Genomic DNA, 9,222 nt, shown 5'->3' on the forward strand with positions numbered 1-9,222 from the left:
CAGTTTACCTTAAGATAAAGACATTATCCAGGTGAGCCTGACCTAATCATATGCGTGCTTTTGAAGCACAGCGTTATCTCAAGCTGATTTTAGGAGAGGAAGTTTGAGATTTGGGGCTCAAGAAGGATTTGACTCTCCACTGTTGGTTCGAACAGGGAGACGGCATATGGCAAGGAATGTGGGCAGCCTCTAGGAGCTGAGGGCAGCCCCAGGCGACCAGCCAGCAAGGCAACAGGAACCTCTGTAGTAGCACCACGAGGAACTGAATTCTGCCACAGACAATGAGCTTGGGAGTTGGATCTTCCGAACAGCCTCCTGATGAGAACTCAGCTAGGCCAACACCTTGATTTCAGCCTTGTGATGCCCTCCGCAGAGAACATAGTCATAGGCAGACCTGACGTCTGCCCACAAAACTGTAACCTCATAAATGGGTAGTTTGATGGTATTTAAAGTCATTTTCAGTCTGCGCAACAATAGAGAACTTGATATAAGAGGGATCTGTTCAGATAAACTTCCCCTCCTTTTTCTAATCCCATGGACACTTCCAAAACACAATTATATAGCTTGTCTGGAAATGTCCCGAGTGGTTGTACCACACCTACCAAGACCCCTGCTGTGTCTCTTTGGGCTTACAGTGAAGCAATGGCCAGCATGGAAACACATCATCTTGCATTGCTTTCCATCCTTCTCCCTCTCTCTCTCTCCTTCTTCTCCCTCTCTTTCTCTCCGTCTTCCTCCCTTCCTCTTTTTTCTCATTCTCCTCTTTCTCTGTCTCAGTACCTTAGGATTCCTAAAGCCATCATACCAGAGGGACATGGGGAGAAGTTACATATTTAGATACTTCCAGGTCCCCCCAACCCCTGCCTTGAAACCACCTCAGACTGAGGTAAAAGAGATCAGAGAGGAGAGATCCCTGCTGAATCCTGCCCCAATTGCTGATTTATGAATAAAATAAATATTGTTTTTGTTCTTAAGCCATAATTTTTGGGTGGTTTGTTACATAACAATAGAAACTGGCCCATCTTTTTTTCCCTAAAACTAGTATCTTTTTATTTACCTCATCCCAATTAATCATCTTAAACAAGTGATTTGCTTAGCTGGAAATCACTCTTACCGGGGAATCACTCTAACTCCTCTTTCTCTTTCCACTTCAGTGATCACCAAGTCCCTCCAGTTCTGCCTTCTAAATATTTCTTGAATCTATCAACTCTCGACCTCCAGCATCACTACCTTAGTTAGAGCTCTCTCCAGTTTTCATTTGGATAACTCCAATGTCTTTCTCTCTGGTCTCTTAGCCTTCGGTCTTACATTGAAAAAAAAAAAAATCTCTACAATTCTTCTAGAAGAATCTACTTTTTTTTAATCAGGTATCCTCTTTTCTTATCACAAATGCAACAGTCCTTCTAGACTTAAATTTTTAAAGAATGATTGATTGATTGATTTTATTTTAGAGGGGGTGGAGTGGCAGAAGGAGAGAATCTTCAAGCAGACTCCCCAATGAGCATGGACCCCCCCCCCCGACATGGGGCTAGAATCACAGGACCCATGAGATCATGACCAGACCCAAAACCAAGAGTTGGATGAATGTTTAACCAACTGAGCCACCCAGACACCCCTTTCTAGATTTTAAATGAACTAACATAGGTTCATGCTGCATATTTTGTTCCATAGCCTATTTTTATGCAAATAATATATCATGAATATTTTATGTCGATGAATGTTCTTGTATATATATATATATATGTATATGAATAAAATAGAACACCTGGAATTAAGTAAGCATTTGATAAAAATTTTTATGACATCTTTGTGAAAAAAATGAAGAAATATGGATTGGATATTATGCATCCTTTTGTGCTGATGTCAACTTCAAAGATAGTCTCTTTATCAGCATCCTGGCAAAATTTTCAAATGTTCAGAAATCCTAAAGGTAGAAAGGAGAGCTAACTATTGATGCCCACATTAAGATTCAAAAAGATCTCAACAAGCTCTAAGCAATACACCCAACTGTAAAACTGCATTTCACCATCTCCCCTCTAGATTAGAGTGGTCAATGAAATACAAACACAAATCCTTGGGATGAACTTCTGGAAAAACCCTTTAAATGGGACTGACTCAACTGAGAGGCCCCTCCATTTGCATGTGGCTCTCCAACTGTTCCAGGACCATTTATTGAAAAGACTGTTTCTGCTCCATTGTATTTCCTTTCTCCTTTGGCAAAGGTCATTGACTATATTTGTTTGGGTCTATTTCTGAGTCCTCTACGCAGTTCCACTAATCTATTTGTCTATCCTTTTGTGACTAACACACTGTCTTGATGACTGTAGCATAATGCAAAGCTTGAAGTTGAGTAGTGTCAGTTGTACTTCTTCAAAATTGAGTTGGCCGTTCTGGTTCTTTTGCCTATCCATATAAACTTGAAAATCAGCTTATTGATATCCACAGGTATTTGCTGGGATTTTGATAGGGATTATGCTGAATCTGCAGGTTAAAGTAGGAAGAACTGACATCTCGACTATATTGAGTCTTATTCATGCACATGGACTATCTCTCCATTTACTTAGTTCTTCTTTGATACCTTCCATCAGAGTTTCGTAGTTTTTCTTATGTAGAACTTGTACACATTTTATTAGATTTATACCTAAGAATTTCATTTTGGGGGGTGCTGATGTGAACGCTAAAGTGGGCTTAATTTCAAATTCCATTTGTTCATTACTAGTACATAAGAAAACTATTGACTTCTATATATTAACTTTGTATCTACCACCTTGTTGTAATCACTTATTACTTATAGGAATTTTTTGGTTAAATGTTTGCAAATTTCTTTGTGAACAAAAATAGTTTTATTATTTCCTTCCCAACCTGCATACTTTTTATCTCCTTTTCTTGTCTTATTGCACTAGCAAGTCATCAATTACAGGTCAGGTTTCCCTACCCCGGTACTGGGTCTGCAGTAGTTTCTGCTCTGGGAGTTGTGATTCTCTGTATTCATCTGTCTCTTCAATTTTGAGGTGGTGACTTACCCTGTAATCCCACTTCTCTTATGCATCTAACAACTGTTTTTTCAGTTTGTTCAGCTTTTTACTTGGTAGAACAGAGTGGTAATTTATAAACTCCTTACATGCTAGACTGGAAGCCAAAAGTCCCCACAGCTGGTTCTTAAATACCCAGAATAAAGAAGGTAATAATATCACTGTACTTTGCCCTTGTCAATGTACATCGGGAAAATTATTTTCAGTTCTAGGTATCATGTTTTAAGAGGGATTTTGACAAAAAACAAAACAAAACAACCCATGTGATTCAAGTGGGTTTTCCAAAATATGTCATATGAAGATAATTTGAAGGAAATGGTTTTTAGCCCAAAGAGAGACTTGTGACAGTATGATCATCATCTTAAAGAAATACTATTTTGATGAAGTAAATTCAGACATATCCTTTATTGCTTCAAACAGAAGAATGATGGGTAGTCATATTTCAGCCAGATATAAGATAAAACTTTCTAAACTTAGGGTCATTTGAAACTTAGGGTCATTAAATAAAACGATTTAATCTTATTGCATTGTAAGTGAATTCCCAGTTAGTAGAAATGTTTAGGCAGGGGCGCCTGGGTGGCACAGTCGTTAAGCATCTGCCTTCGGCTCAGGGTGTGATCCCGGCGTTATGGGATCGAGCCCCACATCAGGCTCCTCTGCTATGAGCCTGCTTCTTCCTCTCCCACTCCCCCTGCTTGTGTTCCCTCTCTCGCTGGCTGTCTCTCTCTGTGTCAAATAAATAAATAAAATCTTAAAAAAAAAAAAAAAAAGAAATGTTTAGGCAGAGACTTAGTGACCAAAAAGAGGGACACTGTGGGAAAAGTCTGGAGCAGAAGGACAAATTAGGCCAGAACCCTTTCTTCAAGTGAAAGCCATACTGAAGGTGTCTCAATCTATCTCCAATCCCAGAAAGACTCCCTAGAACTTCCCAGAATAGAGCTTTAAAAGACTGGATTATAAGATAAGTTGAGAATTCTGACTCCAACTCATAATGTTAGATAGCCTCAGTTACAGATCAATATTTACCCATAATGATTTTTTTTTCTTTAATACCCAAGAAAAGTATTGGAAAAAGACCCAGTTTATCGCCTGTAAACTTCTAAATAAAAATAAAGTCCCCTATCATATATGTATCATAGGTACACCATTATTGCATATTTTAAACGTAACAACTACATTATCACCAAAGGGAAATGTTAGTCTATGCCTTAATTTTCATAAATTTTGTAAAGTATACATTGTAATAAATTAGTAATTCGTACCTGTTATAATAGTAATAAGAAGCAGTAACAAACCATAATAAGAATGAATGATAAAGCACCCACTTGGTACCAAGTCTTGTTTCAGGTACTTTTGGGGAAGGAGACAAAGTTCAGGGAGAAACATAAAGGAAAGAGAGAAAAACAAAAACAAATCAGACCTAGGTGTGGGTTCAGACTTCTAAGAATCTAAAAAAATGGCCTGAGTTACATGTACATAAGTCACTATAATTTAAAGCAGAAAAAGATAATCACTCTCAAGTGTGTGCTGAGTGAGTTCAAGGAAAGAGGAGATTTCCATGGTGTGGGGATGAAGGGGGGCTACTTGGGAGCACTGGTGCTCGAGAGGGCCTTGAAGGACAGCTAGACCCAGAGATGAGAGGAAAGGAATTTCAAGCAAAGGGAGTATTATGAAAAAGTTGCTGAAATGCAAACCTGAAATGCATATACTAAGAGAGGTTTTACTGCATTAGTTAAATGCTAGCTGGAAACAATGCACTGCAGATGGTTTTGTGAAGACACTTAACCGTAGGACCACGTAGAGACTGGGCAGAGATATAAGTACAAACAAGGAATGTTGAGGCACCCAGACATTAGCAATACTGGGGAACCTTTACCACCCTAGGGCTAAAGGGGTAAGCAAAGGAAGTAGTATTAAAGACCCTAGTGAGAGTTGGAGCCTTGGCGGGGGGGCTATCTGCTAGGAGTTGAGGTCAAGAAGGCATGTTACTACTGCCAAAGAAGAGCACGGAGTAGGTTGGAAGAAATGCTCTGACCTCTTTCTTCTCCTGCTCTGCTTCTTTATGCCAAACTCAACAAGAAGTCAACAAGCAAGATATCCTGGGTGACTTAGGCCACCAGTATCACCTCTAGCTAGGGCACAGAACATGGTAGAGACAGACAAAGACTAGATCAAGGGTGGGTAGTTGGTTGAAGGAACAAAGAATAATCATGAAATGGAAGATTAGAAGTTTGGAGAAGATTCTGGAACATCTTAATTACCACTTTAAAAAGTTTCTAAATTATTTGGTAGTTAATGTAGAGACACCAATACCTTATCACCAAGACAGAAATATAACAAAAATCCCAGAACTGGGCAGGTCAGGTCGGCAGAACTTGACAAAGTTACCAGTGTCCCATGTTCCTTCCTCCATTCTGCACCCCAACTCTTAGCACATAGCTTTCATCTGTATGGTCACCTCTACCTCTAGTCTCACATCCATATCCTAGACAACAAAGAGAAGAAAATGACAAATGAATCAAACTTTTCCAGAAGCAGATTTTCATCACAGGTTTAACCTCAGCTGCAAATGAGGGAAGCTGGGAAAAGGCATGTGGCTACTCTGAAAAAAAGTCAGTTGTTTTTTGGTTTTGTTTTTTAAGAAATAAGAGGAAAACAAATACTGGGTAGAGGCTAGAAGCGTTTTATGTAAAAGAAAAGAAATCTTGATGGGAGACGGGCTCTCTAATTCTTAATTATTTGATCATCTAGTAATTCTGAATTTGAGTGTTGTTGCCCAGATGCAGAAGTTGGGAGAAGTTGTTTGGTAATGCAGAGGGTGTCTGAGATTTAAGACATACTGAATTCTGAGTGACAGCAACATGTAACCCATAATGAGTAAGCCATGTTAGAAGTCAGGAAAAGGGGTAGTACTGGAGATAGGAATTGAACGGTAAAGTAGATTGGATTATTGTTCCCAACTCTTTCCTTCCATACTTAATAAAATTATACATCCATGCCCTTTGCCACTGCAAGCCAAGTTTGCTTGCCAGCTCCACTGAAGTTGGGTTTGGCAACATGAATTTTTTGAACAATGATTTGAGAGAGAAAGTGAAGCATCATTTTTGGGCCATGGAATATTTCTGCTCACTGCTTAAGATTCTAAGCTCCTGTATGAGAAGAGCGCTCATAGGATAAAGATTCATGAAGTATATGAGAACGAATGCCCAGTCAAGCCCAGTAGAGCCACAGTCAACATACAAACCCATAAGGGAGAAATAGATGCTTGTGACTGAAGTCATCACGGAAGTGTGAGATTGTTCTTATTACGCAATGCTGTTGTAGCAGAAGCCTAACACAAGTGGACCTTCTTGAAGACACAAGAACAGATGGAAAAGACTTCACCCCCATTAGGATGACTGTGATCAAAAAGACAGATAAAACCAGTTTGGGCAAGGATATGGAGAAATCGGGATACTTATATATGGCTGGTGGGCATGTAACGTGAAACAGCCTCCTTGGAAAATAGTCTGGCAGTTCCTCAACATATTAAAGGTAGAATTACTGTATGACCCAACAATTCTACTCCTAGATGTCTTACCGAGAGAAATGAAAACATAGGCCACACCAAAGCGTATACATGAATGTGGATAGCAGCATTATTCAAGATAGCCAGAATGAGAGCGGCATCAATGCCCATTGGCTGATCAGTGGATAAACAAAATGTGGAATATTACTCAGCAATAAAAAGAAATGATATGCTGACACATGCTACAAATTGGATGACCCCTGAAAACAACATGGTAACTGAAAGAAGCCAGACCAAAGATTATATGATTCTGTTGAAATGCAATGTCCAGAATAGGTAAATCTATAAAAACGAAAAATAGATTTGTGGTTTGTGGAAGATGGGGAGAGAGACAAATGATCACTGAGGCTTAAGAGATTCCTTTTGGAGGAGATGAAAACGTCCTAAAACTTGATTGTGGCGATGGTTTCACAACTTTGTGAATGTACTAAAAACTAGTGGATTGTGCGATTGTAAATGAATGAATTGTATGGTATGGTTTCAAACAATGAACAGAGGACAAGGCCTCAAACCCGCAAATAAGACATATGGTGTGAGCTGGGGGCAACAAACCCATCCCCCTCTCTTACCCGATCTGACTGTGACAAATGGTATATGTGGTTGTGAAAGCTGGCTGGTGTCAGTGGGTGCAGTCTTTGTCAGACACACAGAGATTTTCTGTATGCGGCGCTAACTTGCCTATGCAGGACAGACAGATATGCATGGCTTCATTAACACCATGAGCTAGACCCCGTGGTTGTCAAACTCTGTAAAAAATCTTTCCTTTAATAATGTACACAAGCTATACTTGAATAAAATCTAATTATAGAATATTCAAACAATTCAGAAACACTTGGAGTAAACCATGAACGTATGCAAGTCCTTCTTTACCAGCCTACCAACACCACATACCCTCTCCCAGAGGTGAACGCTAGAAACAGCTGATGCATAGCCTTTTAGTCCTTTATTTGAATCATTTGCATAAATACATAGGCAAACGTACAGCTTTGTTTTACAGAAATTAAATCAAGTACTGAACCTTGCTTTTAAAAAACTTAACATGTCCTGAAGGTCTTTCCATGCATTTTTATCAACTGTATGGTATTTTTATAGTATGGTCATATCATAGCTTGATTTTTATACCTTTATGGAAGAATATTAAATTGTCTTCCATTTACCACTATGACAAAACAATGTCAAAGGAATTCTTGATAGACACATCTTTAAGCATGTATGTGAGTATATCTGCAGGACAGTTTCTAAAAGTAACATTTCGGAGTTGAAGAGGAGGCACATCTTAAATTTGATAAGGGGGAGAGAAGGAAAGAAAAGTGAATTAAGGTCCTTTCCCTAAGAAGCCTCCAGCTGATTAGGAGCAAGAACCAACACACAAATAACTCTATAAATATGGAGCAGCAAGTGAGAAGTACAGGTCAACCAAGAAACGGATAATCCAAGAGAGAAGTGGAAAAGCATGGGGCATACGTGTGACTTAAATTGTCCCATTTAGAAGGATGTATCTAAAGGGAGCAATAAGAAATAAGGGCAGAGAAGTAGGATGGGCTGGACCATGGAGGGTCTTGAAGGCCAGTCTAGACACTTCATGGTTGACAACAGCTGCAAGTTATTTGTAGGGACTCCAAAGATCAAATCTGGGTTTTAGGGGTTTTAATCTGTCAGAATTATACAGAATGGGATGCAAACGGTTATAGACTGGAGGCAGTGTAACGGATGATACTGTGCCCAATATTTAATTTTCCTTAGATATACACAGTTTCACCAACATTTGGGTCACAAAATGACGTTTTCACTGACATGAATATTGGGGTTGACAGAGAATGAAGAGATGAAGCCTGAAGCCCAAGTCAATTGCTGAAGATCTAGTTGCTGTGTCGAAACCAAGTATTCTGAAACGTTCGCCGAGAACGCTTGTGATTGCTCTGTGAGGAGTAGGGCTTCCGCCACTCCTGGGACCTTCACTGTGGATGGAGAGGGCCAGTTAGACCCACCATTCTCTTAATCCCACCATGCTGCACCATATGTTTGTAAATAGTGTTTTTGTTGTGAGCCTAATTGAGGGAGATTTAGTGCTGTCACTGGCCTATTTCTGACTCACTATTGTCTAAGATCTTGCATTCTTTCAAAAGTTGAAACAGAAAACTAGAGTAAATTACACATATCTGCTGCCTCAAGGATTTATGTTTTCCTTTAGTTTGTTCTTAAATACCATCGTTCTACTCATCTGCTGACTGTTCAATTGCAGGACATCGGGCATAAAGCCAGATATCCTGTCCTGTTGTTCCCCTCCCCCACTTACGAAATTAAGAGGCGGGGAGGGCTGTGTGGAGGGAGAAGAAGAAAAAGGCAGAGGAAGTTCCTCTGTTTTACTAGACCTCATCCAAAAATAAAAGGAAAATGTTAGTGTAAATACCACTACAAAGAAAATCTCTGATTAGCCAGAAGCTTTCAGTGTTGCAGCTGGCGCTGGTCCACTTCCTTACTCTCCGCAATGAGAAGTGGAGACTGCATGAATGTCACCAGCACACTCAGGCGCTGCCTAACGGCCCTGAATCTCAGCCTACTGTGCTGATGGAAGGGGCCCACCTGCCTTGTTACCCAGGCTGGGTCTGTGTTAAAGTGTGT

This window comes from Ursus americanus, chromosome 17, assembly GCF_024610735.1.
Source record: "Ursus americanus isolate L20-20 chromosome 17, mUrsAme1.1.p, whole genome shotgun sequence".
NCBI classification, from domain to species: Eukaryota; Metazoa; Chordata; class Mammalia; order Carnivora; family Ursidae; genus Ursus; species Ursus americanus.